At 42.7% G+C, this 18,263-nt stretch overlaps 1 pseudogene; it reads left to right on the forward strand.

Moving 5' to 3' along the window:
- Positions 1-10,008: 10,008 nt before the first annotated feature.
- Positions 10,009-10,898, forward strand: LOC116743880 (annotated as a pseudogene).
- Positions 10,899-18,263: the final 7,365 nt, after the last annotated feature.

Here is an 18,263-nt window from a genome sequence, read left to right on the forward strand (position 1 = left end):
TATAGCAAAATGATCACTACGATGTCTAGTTAACATCCATCGCTGCATGGTTACAATGTTTTTAAATTTATTATTTTTTAATTTTTTTTTCTTTTTCTGGCCGCACCAGGCGGCATGCAGGATCTTAGTTTCTCCCACCAGGGCTTGAACCTGGGCCACAGCAGTGAAAGTGCTGAGTCCTAACCACTGGACCACCAGGGAATTCCCTATAATTTCTTTTCTTTCCTGTAATGAGAACTTTTAAGATCTGCTCTCTTAGCAACTTTCAAATATACACTACAGTATCATTAACTATTGTTACCATGCTGTATGTTACACCCCCAGGACTTACTTATTTTATAACTGGAAGTTTGTACCAATTAGTAACCTTTTTTCTTATTTGTCCACCGTTTTGTCCTTTGTCCTTTACCATGTAAATTATTACCGAGTCAGAAGCTGGGTACATAATTTCATCTGGCCAGCAGGGATCCTTAAGATTGGGAGTGAGGGCAGATGCCTCTCTGTCACCCAGAGTCTGGAAGGAGACCTAGCGAGCTTACCCCTGGGGAGAAAACACGAGCTTCACCGCAAAGACCGAAATAGTGATAGCAAAGTGATTGCTGACGTGGCAAAGGAAGAGCTGGAAGGAAGGCCAGAGTTTGAACCCAAGGGTCCACATCTCCAGATCTGGGCTCTCTCCCAGCACCTATCACTGGGATCCGGTTTCTGCGGGCCAGACTGTGTCCACCGCAGCAGACCGGGAGCTGCTTCAGGGCTGGCACCACACCCAGTTCCTCTCCTGGAATGGCGATCCTAGGAGGTTTCCAGAATGACGTGTCATTTCCCAGATAAACTTAGGCCTGGAGAGTGAGAGACAGGGCTGGCCCTGGGGTCTCTCACCTCTGTGGTCACTCTCTGTATATTCCTGGGCAGGAGTCTGGGGCAGGCTGTTTCAGGAAAGAAACTTACAGGAAGGAAAGGGAAGGTTTTTTGTTCTTGTTGTTTGTTTGTTAAATATTTATTTGGTTGCACTGGGTCTTAGTTGCTGCAGGCGGGCTCCTTAGTTGTAGCTGTTGGGCTCCTGAGTCGTGGCATGCAAACTCTTAGTTGCGGCATGTGGGATCTAGTCCCCTGACCGGGGCCCCCTGCGTTGGGAGCATGGAGTCTCAACCACTGCGCCACCAGGGAAATTCCGAAAGGCAAAGCTTTACATGCAAATCTGCATCCCGTGAGGGCTCTTGTATGCTGAGATCTCCCTCTAGGGGGCTGTGATGGAAAAATGCATGTATCCCAGACATCGATAAAGTTGTAATAATTCTTTCCTCCAGCAATTATTTGTTGACTGTGCATAATGGTCATAGGCACAGGGATATGGCAGGGGATCAGACAGACACAGTCCTATATACAATGGAATATTACTCAGCCATAAAAAAAGAATGAAATCTTGTCAGTTGTGACAACATGGATAGACCTAGAGGGTACTGTCCTAAGTGAAATAAGTCAGAGAAAGACAAATACCGTAAAAAAAAGATACAAAATACCTTCCAGGTGCAAATAAAAGAGTCATGGGTATGAAATGTGAAATGTGGGGAATATAGTTAGTAACTATATAATATCTTTGTATGGTGCCATATTGTGACGAGACTTGTGACCATTTTGAAATGTATAGAAATATCGAATCACTATGTTTAGTAACAGGAACTAACATTGTGTTGTGGGTCAATTATACTTCAGAAACAAACAGACTCACAGAAAAAGAGCTCAGGTTTGCGGTTATTGGGGGGGGGAGTGGGGGGGAACCGGATGAAGGGGGTCTAAACGTACAAACTTCCATTTATAAGATAAATAAGTACTAGGGTGTCATGTACAACATGGTAAATAGAATTAACCCTGCTGTACGTTATATATGAAAATTTTTGGGTAAATCCTAAGAGTTTTCATCACAAAGAAAAAATTTTTTTCTATTTCCTTAATTTTGTATCTATAGGAGATGATAGATGTTCACTAAACTTATTGTAATCATCACTTCATGATGTTTGTAAACCAAATCACGAGGCTGCACACCTTAAACTTATACTATGCCATGTGGTAATTATATCTCAATAAAACTGGAAGAAAATTTTTTTAAAAAGACAGACACGGGGGAATCCCCAGGTGGTCCAGTGGTTAGGATTCCACACTTTCACTGCTGAGGGCACGGGTTCAATCCCTGGTCAGGGAACTAAGGTCCCACAAGCCCGCAGCATGGCCAAACAAACAATAAAACCCCAACCCCCCCAAAAAAAACCCAAACAACAAACAAACAAAATCCCCAAAAAACAAGAAACAAAAAAAGATAGACACGGTCCATCAAAGGCCACATTCTAAGGAGACAGGCAATACGGAGGCAAAGACAGGAATAAAATGCTTTCAAATGTGAAAAGTGCAATAAACGTAAGTATGTATGGGGGTCCTGGGAGGGAGGGGATCCTACTTTAGACTGACCTGGCAGGCACTGGCCACATCTGAGAAGGTAAATCTGAGCTGAGAACTGAAAGATAAGAAGGAACCAGTCCCCTAAAGATCCTAAGGGAGTCTGGACACAGGGAAAAATTAGCATAAAGACCCAACATAAAAGGGATTCGACCTAAGTGGATGAAAACCAGCCCCAAGGCTATTGTAGCGGGACCGCTGGAGAGAGACAATGGGCCAGGATGTAGGAAATGAAGCAGCCCCAGTTAGCAGGAGCCAGATTACAGAAGGAGTTTTTAGAACATGATAAAGACTCTGGCTTTTGTTCAGAGAGGAAGGGGAGGCGATTAGATGCTTTTTAAACTGGAAATGACATAATCTGATTTCTGTGCTTGAGAGAGTCTTGCTGGGTGGAGAAAAGACAGCAAAGTGGTGACGGTGAAGCCAGAAAGCCAGGTGAAGAGGCCAGAGCAGACCTTGGGAGTGTCTTTGGGGTCTTAAGGGAAAGATATCGGTGATCTACAGTGGGTGATTGCAGGGGACGGAGAGGTAATGGAAGATTCTTTCACTCGGCCAATATTTATAGAGTCCATTGTGCCCTGTTACAGGCACTGCAGATAAAACCATGAAGGGAACAAAGTCCCTGTCCTCCTGGGGGTTCCTCTTCTACAAGGGGAGGCTGATATATATTTTTTTTTTTATTCATTCATTTAGCTAGCTAGCTAGCTAGCTGTGCTGGGACTTAGTTGTGGCATGTGGGATCTAGTTCCCTGACCAGGGATCGAACCTGGGCCCCTTGCATTGGGAGCGCAGAGTCTTAACCACTGGACCACCAGGGAAGTCCTGGGGAGGCTGATAATTAACCACACAAGCACGTAGGCATAGCCCATGACATCAGACAGTGACACAGGCAATGAAGAAAGATAAAGCAGCCTAGGAGAGTAGGAGGGGCTTAGGATTCCAAGTCACCAGCAATTGCAGGCCAGGTGATCAGAAAAGGCCTTTTTAGACATGATGCTTGACCTGGGCCCTGAATGCCTTGAGGAAGAGAATTCCTGGGAAACGGACTAGGAAGTTCAGATGTGTGCAGGTGGGAGTGGGATTGGCTTGTTCTAAAAAGAGTGAAATGGACAGTGTGGTTGGAGGAAAGTAAAAAAGGGCAAGAGGAATTTTAAAAATGAGGTCTGGGGCTTCCCAGGTGGCAAAGTGGTTAAGAATCCGCCTGCAAGTGCAGGGGACACGGGTTCGATCCCTGGTCCGGGAAGATCCCACATGCCACGGAGCAACTAAGCCCGTGCGCCACAACTACTGAGCCTGTGCTCTAGAGCCTGTGAGCCACAACTACTGAAGACCACGTGCCACAACTACTGAGTCCATGTGCCACAACTACTGAGCCCGCGCACCTAAAGCCCATGCTCCTCAACAAGAGAAACCACCGCAATGAGAAGCCTGTGCACTGCAACTAAGAGTAGCCCCTGCTCTCTGCAACTAGAGAAATCCCATGCACAGCAACGAAGACCCAACGCAGCAAAAAATAAAGTAAAAAAAAAAAAAAAAAAGGATGATCATACCTATCATTTATCAAAATAATCATTGAAACCAGATGCCAAAAGTTTCAACTTGCAGTTAGTAAGAAAACCTTCAGACATTTTTTTAATTTAATTTTTATTTTATATTGGATTATAGTTGATTTACAATGTCGTGTTAGTTTCAGGTGTACAGAAAAGTGATTTAGTTATACATACACATATATCCATTCTTTTTCAGATTATTTTCCCATATAGCAGACAACCTCTAAGTACAGAAACCACTGACCCAAGTGAACACTGGGTTAGTCATTCGTCTTTATGTAGATAGCAAAGAAAAATGTTCGCAGATATTTATATACCCAATGTCTTAAAATCAGAGTCCAAAACACATTTCTTCCATAGCTGCCATCACAAAAGATAATACTTTTACAACATTCATAGATTTTTTAACAGTCCCAAGGATTAGAAACTTGAAACCTTGAAACTATGACTTTTAGTAATGAAATATGTTAAGATGTTTGTTGTGAAATATTCTGCTGATGAAAGGCTGTGAACCATGCTTGGGAAATGAAGGCAAGTTTGCTAAACAAACTTGTGATAACGCACCACTGGCTGCTATCATTCTAGAACATTGCTGATGTAGTTTTAAGTATCTTAACCAGTATAAAAGACTGCATAGATTATCTTAGCATTTGGAACAAATATAAAGTCATTCTTCCTTGCAAAGTTATTCTGTGCATAGAATAAATAAGTGACTGACAGGTAAGCTTAGAACAATGGTTCTCAACTGGGGGTAATTTTGCTCCCTGTTTTAAAAATATAGGCTTTGTTATTGTCCAGGTACGGTGAGGCCAACAGATCAGGGTACCACTGTCATTGAAAACATAGTTTGTTATGGTGATACAGTAAGAAATATGTATTTGATGTTTGTCCCCAGTTCCTGACACATAACTTCTAAAACCCTTGTAATGTCCTGAGTGATGGGGGTGAAAAGTGCATCATTTGTTTTAATATTTGGTCTTCGTCCAAGACAGCTCATAAAACCCTGGACTCTTCAGAGTCATAAGAATGCCTTTTTGGGGACTTCCCTGGTGGCGCAGTGCTTAAGAATCCGCCTACCAATGCAGGGGACAAGGGTTCGAGCCCTGGTCCAGGAAGATTCCCACATGCCGTGGAGCAACTAAGCCCGTGCACCACAACTACTGAGCCCACGTGCCACAACTACTGAGCCTGTGTGCCACAACTACTGAGCCTGTGAGCCACAACTACTGAAGCCCGCACACCTAGAGCGCATGCTCTGCAACAAGAGAAGCCACCACAATGAGAAGCCCACTCACCGCAAGGGAGAGTATGCCCATCTTGCCACAACTAGAGAAAGCCTGTGCACAGCAACGAAAACCCAATGCAACCAAGATAAATAAATAAACAAATTTATATTAAAAAAAAGGTAGGGTTATAGTCACAGATCCCAAGAGGAGGGGGCCCGCCATGCCCTGGGGCAGCCCCAGGGTCCGCCAGGAGGCAGAGGGGAGCAAGGGGAAGACAGGGCAAGTGCCCTTACTGTGGTTTCCATGGGAAGAAACAGGTGAGTCAGGGTAAATAGATTTAGAATTGTTTAGTTTGAATAACTGCAGCAGACTCTACGGCATAGGGACAGCCCTTAGCTGTCTGGTACCTGGCCCTGGGGTGACTAGGACAGGGAAATAGTGGCCCAGGGTATAATAGCCTAATAAAGGAGGCGGTTGAGGGGTTAGGCTCTGGATTGGATGGTTTGCATACAAAAGGCATGCACAAAAGCAGGTTGTTTGCTATCTCTAGGAATTAGCTAGTCCTGACATGGGCAGTCCCTCCAGGGTCAGCAAGACCCCAACATGTCAAAGCATCAAAATCACAGGAAAAAAGGAGAGAATTAATACACATCCTCCCCCCACCAGGAGACAAGTTCAATGTCATGAGACATTTTTGGTTGGGACCATTTAGAGGACGGGCGAGGGGCGCTATTTGTGTCTAGTGGGTGGAAACCAGGGATGTTGCTCAACATCCCACAATGCCCAGGACAGCCCCCCTCCCCCATCTGCGGATGAGCCAGCCCCGAACGTCAAATTGTGCTGAGGTTGAGAAATCTTGGTTCAGAGCAAAATGCAAAGCCTTATTTCCCCAATTAACAGTTGATTAATTAAATAGTTTCCTGATTCAGTAGACTTTTCTTGGTCCAGACCTTGCAACGGAACACGGGGGCAAATGCAAATTGGATGGACGTGGGGGGGGGCCATATGATCTGATATAACTGGCTGACTCAAGACCCAGATGTTCAAAATGCACTGTGAGAAAGGCTCTAGAAAGAGCGGAATGGAGGGAGAGTTCCACATGCCAACTGTTTATATTCCTCTTCCTGGGTCTCTGATTTGATGAGAAAACATGAGTAATTGTTTTGCTCTGCAACACATAGGCGGCATCTGCTATATGTTCCAAGCTCCTGCCTAGATCTTGTGAGCATTCCGTACACATTTGTCGATCAAATCATATATGCCTGTATGAATGACTGTGCATTCGGTAGGTGCATGAGTATTTGATGAATAAACGAATGAGTGAATGGAAATCATGAATATATTTTCGAGGAATTATGAATACATTTAAAGAGAGGTAAGAATGACTTGTTTTTCTTTGTTTTTTTTTGCGGTACGCGGGCCCCTCACTGTTGTGGCCTCTCCCGCTGCGGAGCCCAGGCTCCGGATGCGCAGGCTCAGCGGCCAGGGCTCACGGGCCCAGCCGCTCCGCGGCATGTGGGAATCTTCCCAGACCGGAGAATGAACCCATGTCCCCTGCACCGGCAGGCGGACTCCCAACCACTGCGCCATCAAGGAAGCCCATGATTTGTTTTTTAATGCCATTTGCAGCAACATGGATGGACCTAGAGATGATCATACTAAGTAAGTCAGACAGAGAAAGACAAATATCACACGATATCATGTATATGTGGAATCTAAAATATGACACAAATGAACTTATCTACGAAACAGAAACAGACTCACAGACATAGAGAACAGACTTGTGGTTGCCAAGGGGGAGGGGGTGGGGAAGGGATGGACTGGGAGATTAGCAGATGCAAATTATCATATATAGGATGGAGAAACAACAGGATCCTACTGGATAGCACAGGGAACTATATTCAATATCCTGTGAGAAACCATAATGGAAAAGAATATGAAAAAGAATGTATAACTCAATCACTTTGCTATACAGCATAAATTAATACAATATTGTAAATCAACTATACTTCAATAAAATACATTTTAAAAATAAGGATGACTTGTTTTTGAATCTTCCTAATTCCTTCATTAAAAACCAAACACCAGGGCTTCCCTGGTGGCGCAGTGGTTGAGAGTCCGCCTGCCAATGCAGGGGACACGGGTTCGTGCCCCGGTCCGGGAGGATCCCACGTGCCGCGGAGCGGCTGGGCCCGTGAGCCATGGCTGCTGGGCCTGCGCGTCCGGAGCCTGTGCTCCGCAACGGGAGAGGCCACAACAGTGAGAGGCCCGCGTACCACAAAAAAAAAAAAAAAAAAAAAAAAAAACCAAACACCAAGGGAGGGAGAAGCAAGAGGGAAGAGATATGGGAACATATGTATATGTATAACTGATTCACTTTGTTATAACGCAGAAACTAACACGCCATTGTAAAGCAATTATACTCCAATAAAGATTTTAAAAAATTAAAATAAAAAAAAAGGGGGCTTCCCTGGTGGCGCAGTGGTTGGGAGTCCGCCTGCCGATGCAGGGTACGCGGGTTCATGCCCCGGTCCCGGAAGATCCCACATGCCGAGGAGCGGCTAGGCCGGTGAGCCATGGCCGCTGAGCCTGCCCGTCCGGAGCCTGTGCTCCGCAACGGGAGAGGACACAACAGTGAGAGGCCCGCATACCGCAAAAAAATAATAATAATAAAAAAATTTTTTTTTAATTTAAAAAAAACACCACCACCACCCCAAAAAAAAAACAACCAGCAAACACAGCAAGTAAAAATACCTACAGACAACATTTTCGGTAAAACTAGGTGAACCCCAGTGAACCCTAGAATACAAGCAGATGGGCTCAACCAAATACATATTTCTTATTCTAAATCACAAATAAAATAATAGCAGTTATGAGCAAACAAATATGTAAAATTAGGAAATCTCAGAAAGGAGATGGGTGGGGGGAAAATGACATAAACAGGAGATGACAAGGGTCAGAAAAGGACTAGAAACTTTAAAAAAGACATTTTACAAAATGCCACGTAAACTATAGGAAGTACGAGAATGAATAGAGGCACAGAAAATAGAGTAAGTGAAACTGATGTCAGAAAGAAGAAAAAAAAATCCTGGGCTTCCCTGGTGGCGCAGTGGTTGAGAGTCCGCCTGCCGATGCAGGGGACACGGGTTCGTGCCCCGGTCCGGGAAGATCCCACATGCCGCGGAGCAGCTGGGCCCGTGAGCCATGGTCGCTGAGCCTGCGCGTCCGGAGCCTGTGCTGCTCCGCAACGGGAGAGGCCACAGCGGTGAGAGGACCGTGTACCACACACACACAAAGTCATAAAAATCATAATCTAATAAACTTTCCTGAAAGAAAGAATTTGAAATTGAAGGGCCAAGAATATAACTAGGAAATTGGCCAAAAAGAGTCATCCATAAGACACACTCTAGGAGAACTGCTAGTTTATTGGGGTTTTTTCAAGGGGAAAATAATTACTTGCATATCTGAGCAATAGATCACATTAACTTCGAAGGTCGCAACAGATTTTCTGATGTTCTAGGAGAGTGGTTTGGCAATTGTATGATAGTTAGCAGCATATTAAAAAAAAAGATCTTGACCAAGTGGGGTTTATTCTAGCAATGCAAAGATGGCCAAAATTAGGAAATCATTAATCAAATTTATCATCTTAACAGAGCGAAGAAAAAACATCACATGATCACCCCCAGTATGCTAAAAGGACATTTGACAAAATTGAATAACTATTCACTTCAACATGCAACTAAATATGAAGTGATAGTCCTTTAAAATATGGACAGATAGCCCCAAATTCAGGATCTCAATGAGCAAATATTAGAGGCTGTAATACAAATAACACTAGTGTCTAAATTTCAATCAGGGACAAGAATGCCCACTATTTTCACTGCTATTTACCACAGAGAACGTGTTTTCCACTGTGTGAAAATCTAATGAGATCTCACTCACCTGCCCTGAGATTGTTCTGGGGCGGGGGGCGGTGGGGGGGGTATCACAGAGCCAACAGGTGAAAGGAATTCAGTTTTAAGCGACTCAGCACATTCATTGGCCAAATATTCTTTGCATACTTACAGTTTTTAGGCATTCTTTGAGGAACGAGCGATAACACAGTGAGATTTTCTGAGGAAAACCATGCGAGGAGCATAAACCTATTCCTTTCTCTGCCCCAGACTCAGACCTGTGGGGTTAATCTCAAGGTACCACAATGCACTATTTGATACAGCTATGAACTAGTGGAGGGAAGAAGGGACACTTCCTTAGCTGGTGTTTTCTTTCTCCCCCTTCCTCCTTCCAAACTAAGAAGTTAATTGCTTGCCCTGCCTTTAAATATACATTCTATCCAGTAGCATTGAAAACATCAGTTCCCTTAGTAAAGCATTGAACCACTTACCAGAATCAATTACACAAAAAGCTGGCTGAAGAGGTATTGAAGCCCTGCTGAAGATCTTAAACATGTGACCACCTTGATTTCCAAACTGCCACCTGACCTTGTGAACTTGCTTTACTCTGCTGGTAATCACTGGGTTTTAACAACTAAGAAGGGTTTTTTTGCCCTCTAAGAGAACAATGCAGTCCTTAAAACTTGTATTTCTCAGTGCTTTCCTAAGATATCCGCACTTTTCTACTCTGCTAGAATGCCATTGTTTGTTGAGATTATTTCCACTTGCTCTCAATTACTCAACTTTACTCAGGGGTGAGTCATTTACAAGATTACAGGCGCTCTCCCCCCCACCCCCAACCCAGGCCGTGATGGTTCTGCAGCTCCGTGGCAGCCAGGGCCTCTGTTCCACAGGATGGAGTTTGTTAAAGTTGTCAAGAATAAGGCCCACTTCAAGAGATACCAAGTGACATTTAGAAGACGGCAAGAGGGCAAAACTGACTACTCTGCTTGGAAACAATTGATAATCCAAGATAAAAATAAGTACAACACACGCAAATACAGAACAATAGTACGTGTGACCAATAGAGATATCATTTGTCAGATGGCTTATGCCCGTATACAAGGAGATATGATAGTCTATGCAGCTTATGCTCACGAGCTCCCAACGTATGGCGCGAAGGTTGGCCGGACAAATTATGCGGCACCATATTGTACTGGCCTGCTGCTGGCCCACAGGCTCTTTAATAGGTTGGGTATGGACAGAATTTATGAAGGCCAAGTCCAGGTGGCTGGAGATGAATACAATGTGGAAAGCATTGATGGTCAACCCGGTGCCTTCACTTGTTACTTGGATGCAGGGCTTCCCAGGACTACTACTGGGGATAAAGTTTTGGGGGACCTGTAAATGGAGGCTGGTCTATCCCTCACAGTACCAATGAGTTCCCTGGTTATGATTCAGAAAGCAAAGAATTCAGTGCTGACGTACACCAAAAGCACATCGTGGGGCAGAACGTTGCAGATTATATGTGTTAACTGATTGAAGGAGACGAAGACGCTTACAGAAAACAATTCTCTCAATACATAAAGAACAACACGACTACAGACATGATGGAGGAGATTGATAAGAAAGCTCATGTTGCAATACGAGAGAATCCGGTGAATGAGAGGAAGCCTGAGAAAGAAGTTAAAGAAAGGAGGTGGAAGCGTCCAAAAATGTTACTTGCCCAGAAGAAAGATACGGTAGCTCAAAAGAAGGCAAGCTTCCTTAGATGTCAGCAAAGGCCTGCTGAGAGTTAATAAACAAAACGACAACTTCTGTGAAGATTTTTCAGATAAAGACAACAATAAACTTGTTGACCAAGTAGGAAAAACTAAATGAATAAAACATTACAGGCAACACTGCTTCCCTTCCACCTGGAGCAGCGCTGGCTGTGCCTGCTCCTGTGGTGTTGGAGCGCCCTCTAGTGGTAAAACTAATCGCCTGCAGTCTCCGGCCAGTCCTGCCTTGGCGCCCTGAGAGGAGGACAGAGGTCCCTCTGGAAAACTCAAAATAGGGCCAATTTTCACGGTCCCCTTGGAAAATAATTCAAAACTGGATTACCACCATCCGAGGAAGCTCCAAAATAAAAAAAAAAATTCTCTTGCGCTAATCGACTGTTGCACAATTAAGATAAAATTCTTTCTGATTTGCAGGTTCTGTTAACTAGCTAACTTCAGTTTCCATCTGCTCCCATGGAAAAGCTGAGGCCTAGATTCCCTCGTGTTTTCATCAACTCTCTTGACTACATTCACCTGTGGGTCATTAGGGAGTTATCAAGACAGCTAGCCCTGGCCCCAAGACAAAGTAAGAACTTTGCCCAGCAGAATTTCTCCTAAAACTAACTGGATGGGAGAGGAATTCTACGTGCATACTTTCCTCACACGTCAGCATTTCTACAATTGGGATGCATCTTGTTACTGAAGGTATATTAGTGCTGGGGTTGAAGAAGGAGTGGCCATATGGACAGGGAAGCAACTGAAATGTCTGCATAGATGCACGAATGGTTAAAGTAGGTGTGGTATATACGTACAATGGAATATTCCTCAGACATAAAAAGGAATGAAACATTGCCATTTGCAGCAACGTGGATGGACCAACACATTATCATACTCCATAAAGACAGACAGAAAAAGACAAATAATATGACATCACATACTTGTGGAATCTACAAAAACAGTACAAACGAATGTATATACAAAAGAGAAACAGCCTCCCAGACATAGAACATAAATTTATGGTACAAAAGGGGTAGGAGAGAGGGACAAATTAGTAATTTGGGATTAGTAGATAACCACTCATATATAAAATAGATAAACTGCAAGGATTTACTGTATAGCCCAGGGAAATGTTTACTATCTTATAACAACCTGTAATGGAAAAGAATGTAGATAGTTGAATCACTTTGCTGTATACCAGAAACTAACATAATGTAAATCAACTACAATTCAATTAAAAAACAAATATTACAGGAAACACCTGATTAGTTTCCCTTCCTCATGGTGCAAAGCGGACTGTGTCCTCTCCTGTGGTGTTGGGGCGCACTCTCGTGGTTACACAAATCCCCTGCAGGCTGGGGCCAGTCCTGGCCTGGAGCTCTGAGACGGAGGTCAGCGGTCCCTCTATAAAGCTCAAAATAGAGCTACATTTTACAGTCCCCTTGGAAAACAATTCAAAATTGGATTACCACCATCCCAGGAAGCTCCAAACTAACAAAAATTTCTCTTGCCGTACTCGATTGCTGGGCAATTATGTAAAATACTTTCTGGTTTGCAGGTTCTATTAACTAGGCAACTTCAGCCTCCATCGGCTCCTATGGAAAAGCTCAGGCCTAGATTCCCTCGCGTTTTCATCAGCTCTCTTGACTACATTCACGTGTGCGGAATTAGAGAGTTACCAGGAGGGCTGGCACTGGTCCCAAGAGTCTTAACTACTCACTTTGACCAGCAGAATTTCTCCTAAAACTAAGTGGATGGAAAAATTTTCGACGTGCACAATTTGTTTTCAACATGAGCATTTCCAAAATTGAGATTCAGGTTGTCACTGAGGGCATATTATAATTGGGGTTCAAGAAGGGGTGGCCATAAAGGTATGGAAACAACTAAACTGTCCATAGACGAATAGATACAGATAGTGTGGAATACATGTACAATAGGACATTCCTCAGTCAAAAAAAATAATATTGCCATTTGTACCAACATAGATGGAACAGGAGATTTTTATAGTATGTGAAGTAAGGCAGACAGGGAAAGTCAAATACTACATGATATCACATACATGTGTGGTCTAAAACTAATGCAAATGAATCTATACAGAAACCCGAAACAGAGTCACAAACATACAATACAATATATAGTTACCAAAGGGGAAAGAGAGGGAGGGAAGAATTAGGAGTTTGGGTTTCACACATACACGCAATTATCATATATAAAATAGATAAACAAGAAGGGTTTACTGTAGAGCACAGGGGCCTGTATTCAATATCTTGCGATAACCTTGTAATGAAAAGGAAACAAAAATGAAAGAATAGAGAGGAGTATATATACGCATGTAAAAGTGAAGTACCCTGCTGACACCTGGACCTATCACCATATTTTATAGCAACTACACTTCATTTAACAAAGAAAGAACATGGGGCAACCCTTGGTTAGGTTCCCCTCCTCCTGCTGCAAGGCTGGCTGTGCCTGCTCCTCTTGTGTTGGAGCGCCCTCTCGTGGTGACACTAAACTCCTGCAGTCTCGGGCCAGTCCTGGTTTGGCGTCCTGAGACGAGGTCAGAGGTCTCCCTCTAAAACTCAAAATAGGGCGACTTTTCACGGTCCCCTTGTAAATAATTCAAAACTGGATTACGACCATCCGAGGAAACTCCAGATTAAAACAAAAAAATTTCTCTTGCGCTACTCGACTGCTGGGCAATTAATATAAATTCTTTCTGATTTGCAGGTTCTGTTAACTAGGTAACTTCGATCTCCATCTGCTCATATGGAAAACCTGAGGCCTAGATTCCATCGTGTTTTCATCAACACTCTCGAGTACATTCACGTGTGGGTCATTAGAGAGTTATCAGGACAGCTAGCCCTGGCCACAAGAGTAAGTATGAACTTGGCCCAGCAGAATTTCTCCTAAAACTAACTGGATGGGAGAGTTATTCTTCGTGCACATTTTCCTCACATGTCAGCATTTCTACAATTGGGATGCATCTAGTTACTGAAGGTATATTAGTACTGGGATGGAAGAAGGAGTGGCCAGAAAGGCAGGGAAGCAACTGGAATGTCTGCATAGATGCACGAATGGTTAAAGGAGGTGTGGTATATATGGACAATGCAATATTCCTCAGACATAAAAAGGAATGAAACATTGCCATTTGCAGCAACGTGGATGGACCAACACATTATCATACTCCATAAAGACAGACAGCAAAAGACAAATTATATATGATATCACCTACTTGTGGAATCTACAAAAACTGTACAAATGAATGTATATACAAAAGAGAAACAGCCTCCCAGACATAGAACATAAATTTATGGTACAAAAGGGGAAGGAAGGAGGGATAAATTAGTAATTTGAGATTAGTAGATAACCACTCATATATAAAATAGATAAACAGCAAGGATTTACTGGATAGCCCAGGGAAATGTTTACTACCTTGTAAAATCCTGTAATGGAAAAGAATGTAGATAGTTGAATCACTTTGCTGTATACCAGAAACTAACATAAGGTTGTAAATCAACTACACTTCGATTAAAACACAAATATTATGGGAAACACTAGGGTAGTTTCCCTTCCTCATGGTGCAAAGCTGACTGTGTCCTCTCCTGTGGTGTTGGGGCGCACTCTCGTGGTGACACGAGTCCTCTGCATGCTGGGGCCAGTCCTGGCCGGGAGCTCTGAGACAGAGGTCAGAGGTCCCTCTATAAAGCTCAAAATAGGACCATTTTCACAGTCCCCTTGGAATATAATTCAAAATTGGATTACCACCATCCGAGGAAGCTCCAAACTAAAAAAAATTTCTCTCGCCCTAATCTATTGCTGGGCAATTATGTAAAATTCTTTCTGGTTTGCAGGTTCTATTAACTAGGCAACTTCAGCCTCCATCTGCTACTATGGAAAAGCTGAAGCCTAGATTCTCTCGTGTTTTCATCAGCTCTCTTGACTACATTCACATGTGGGGAATTAGAGAGTTATCAGGAGGGCTGGCACTGGTCCCAAGAGTCCTAAGTACTCACTCTAAACTGTAGAATTTCTCCTAAAAGTAACTGCATGGGAAGTTCCTGTACATGCACTTTTTATTTTCAACTATTGCATTTCTAAAATTGGGATGCATGTTGTCACTGAGAGCATATTACTATTGGGGTTTAAGAAGGAGTGGCCATAAAGCTATGGAAGCAACTAAAATGTCCTTCATAGATGAATAGGTACAGGTGGTGTCGTATATATATATACAATGGAATATTCCTCAGTCATAAAAAGGAATAAAATATTGCCATTTGCAGCAACATGGATGGAGCTAGAGAGTTTTATAGTATGTGAAGTAAGGCAGACAGGGAATGTCAAATATTCCATGATATCACAGAAATGTGTGGTCTAAAACTAATGCAAATGAATCCACACAGTAAACCGAAACAGAGTTACAAACATACAACATATGGTCACCAAAGGGGAAAGGGAGGAGGGACAAATTAAGACTTTGGGTTTCACAGATACACGCTATTATCATATATAAAAAAGATAAACAAGAAGGATTTACTGTAGAGCACAGGGGCCTGTATTCAATATCTTGCGATAACCTTATAATGAAAAGGAATAAAAATGAAAGAATATGGAGGTACATATGTACGCATGTAAAAGTGACGTACCCTGCTGACACCTGGACCTATCACCATATTTTATAGCAACTACACTTCATTTAACAAAGAAAGAACACGGGGCAACCCTTGGTTAGGTTCCCTTCCTCCTGCTGCAAGGCTGGCTGTGCCTGCTCCTGTGGTGTTGGAGCGCCCTCTCGTGGTGATACTAATCCCCTGAAGTCTCGGGCCAGTCCTGGTCTGGCGCCCAGAGACGAGGTCAGAGGTCCCTCTCTAAAACTCAAAACAGGGCCACTTTTCACGGTCCCCTTGGAAAATAATTCAAAACTGGACTACTCCATCCAAGGAAGCTCCAAATTAAAACAAATAAATTTCTCTTGCGCTAATCGACTGCTGGGCAATTATGTAAAATTCTTTCTGGTTTGTAGGTTCTATTAACTAGGCAACTTCAGCCTCCATCTGTTGCAATGGAAAAGCTGAGGCCTAGATTCCCTCACGTTTTCATCAGCTCTCTTGACTACATTCATGTGTGGGGAATTAGAGAGTTACCGGAAGTGCTAGCACTGCTCCCAAGAGTCCTAAGGACTCACTCTAAAGAGTAGAATTTCTCCTAAAACTAAATGCATAGGAAGTTCCTGTACATGGCCTTTTTCTTTTCAACTATTGCATTCCTAAAATTGGGATGCATGTTGTCACTGAGGGCATATTACTCTTGGGGTTCAAGAAGGGGTGGCAATAAAGGTATGGAAGCAACTAAAATGTCCTTCATAGACGAATAGGCACAGGTGGTGTCATATATATATATATATATATATACAATGGAATATTCCTCAGTCATAAAAGAGCATAAAATATTGCCATTTGCAGCAACATGGATGGAGCTAGAGAGTTTTATAGTATGTGAAGTAAGGCAGACAGGGAAAGTCAAATATTCCATGATATCACATAAACGTGTGGCCTAAAACTAATGCAAAGAAACCTATACAGAAAACCAAAACAGAGTCACAAACATACAACATATGGTTACCAAAGGGGAAAGGGAGGGAGGGACAAATTAGGAGTTTGTGTTTCACAGATACACGCTATTATCATATATAAAATAAATAAACAAGAAGGATTTACTGTAGAGCACAGGGGCCTGTATTCAATATCTTGCGATAACCTTATAATGGAAAGGAATCAAAAATGAAAGAATATGGAGGTATATATATACGCATGTAAAAGTGAAGTAACCTGCTGACACGTGGACCTATCACCATATTTTATAGCAACTACACTTCATTTAACAAAGAAAGAACATGGGGCAACCCTTGGTTAGGTTCCCTTCCTCCTGCTGCAAGGCTGGCTGTGCCTGCTCCTGTGGTGTTGGAGCGCCCTCTCGTGGCGATACTAATCCCCTGCAGTCTCGGGCCAGCCCTGGTTTGGCGCCCTGAGACAGTGGTCAGATGTTCCCCTATACACCTCAAAATAGAGACACTCTTCATGGTCCCCTTGGAAAGTAATTCACATTTGATTGCCACCGTCCGAGGAGGCTCCAAATTAAAAAAATTTCTCTTGCCCCAATGGACTGCTGGGCAATTAAGATAAAATTCTTTTTCATTTGCAGGTACTATTACTATGTAACATAAATCTCCATGTGCTGCTATGGAAAAGGCGACGCCTAGATTCCCTTGTGTTTTCATCAACTCTTTTGAGTACATTCATGTGTGGCACATAAGAGAGTTATCAGGACAGCTAGCGTTGATCCCAAGAATCCTTTTTTTTATTTTAATTGAAGTATAGTTGATTTACAATGTTCTGACAATCTCTGCTGTACAGTAACATGACTCAGTTTTACACATATATACATTCTTTTTTCAATATTCTTTTCCATTATGGTTTATTTTAGGATATTGGATATAGTTCCCTGTTCTATACAGTAGGAGTTTGTTGTTTATTCATTGTAAATGTAGTAGTTTACATCCACCATCTCCAAATTCCCAGTCCATCCCTCTCCCTCCACACCCCCGTCTGCAACCACAAGTCTGATCTCTATGAATGGGCATTTTTCTGTTTCTTAGATAGGTTCATTTGTGCCAAATTTTAGATTCCACATGTAAGTTATATCATATAGTATTTGTCTTTCTCTTTCTAACTTCACTTAGTATGATAATCTCTAGTTGCATCCATGTTGCTGCAAATGGCATTATTTTTTTCTTTTTTGAGGCTGAGTAGTATTCCGTTGTGTAATTGTACCACATCTTCCTTATCCATTCATCTGTTGATGGACATTTAAGTGGTTTCCATGTCTTGGCTAATATAAATAGTGGTGCTGTGAATATAGGGGTACATGTATCTTTTGGAATTATAATTTTGTCCGAGTATATGCCCAGGAGTGGGATTGCTGGGTCATAGTTTTCTGAGGAACTTCCATACTGTTTTCCATAGTCGCTGCACCAACTTACATTCCCACCAACCGTGTAGGAGGGTCCCCTTTTCTACACACTCTCTCCAGCATTTGTTATATGTAGACTTTTTAATGATGGCCATTCTGACCAGTGTGAGGTGGTACCTCATTGTAGCTTTGATTTGCATTTCTCTACTATTAGTGATGTTGAGGATCTTTTCGTGTGCCTACTGGCCATCTGTATGTCTTTTTTGGAGAAATGTCTATTAAGGGCCTCTGTCCATTTTTCGAGTGGGTTTTTTTGGTTTTTGTTATTGAGTTTTATGAGCTGTTTGAATGAGCCACGGAAATGTCCATCACAGATGAATAAAGATGGGGTGGTATATATGTACCATGGAATATTCCTCAGCCATAAAAAAGAATGAAATATTG

Source organism: Phocoena sinus, chromosome 19 (assembly GCF_008692025.1).
Source record: "Phocoena sinus isolate mPhoSin1 chromosome 19, mPhoSin1.pri, whole genome shotgun sequence".
NCBI lineage: Eukaryota > Metazoa > Chordata > Mammalia > Artiodactyla > Phocoenidae > Phocoena > Phocoena sinus.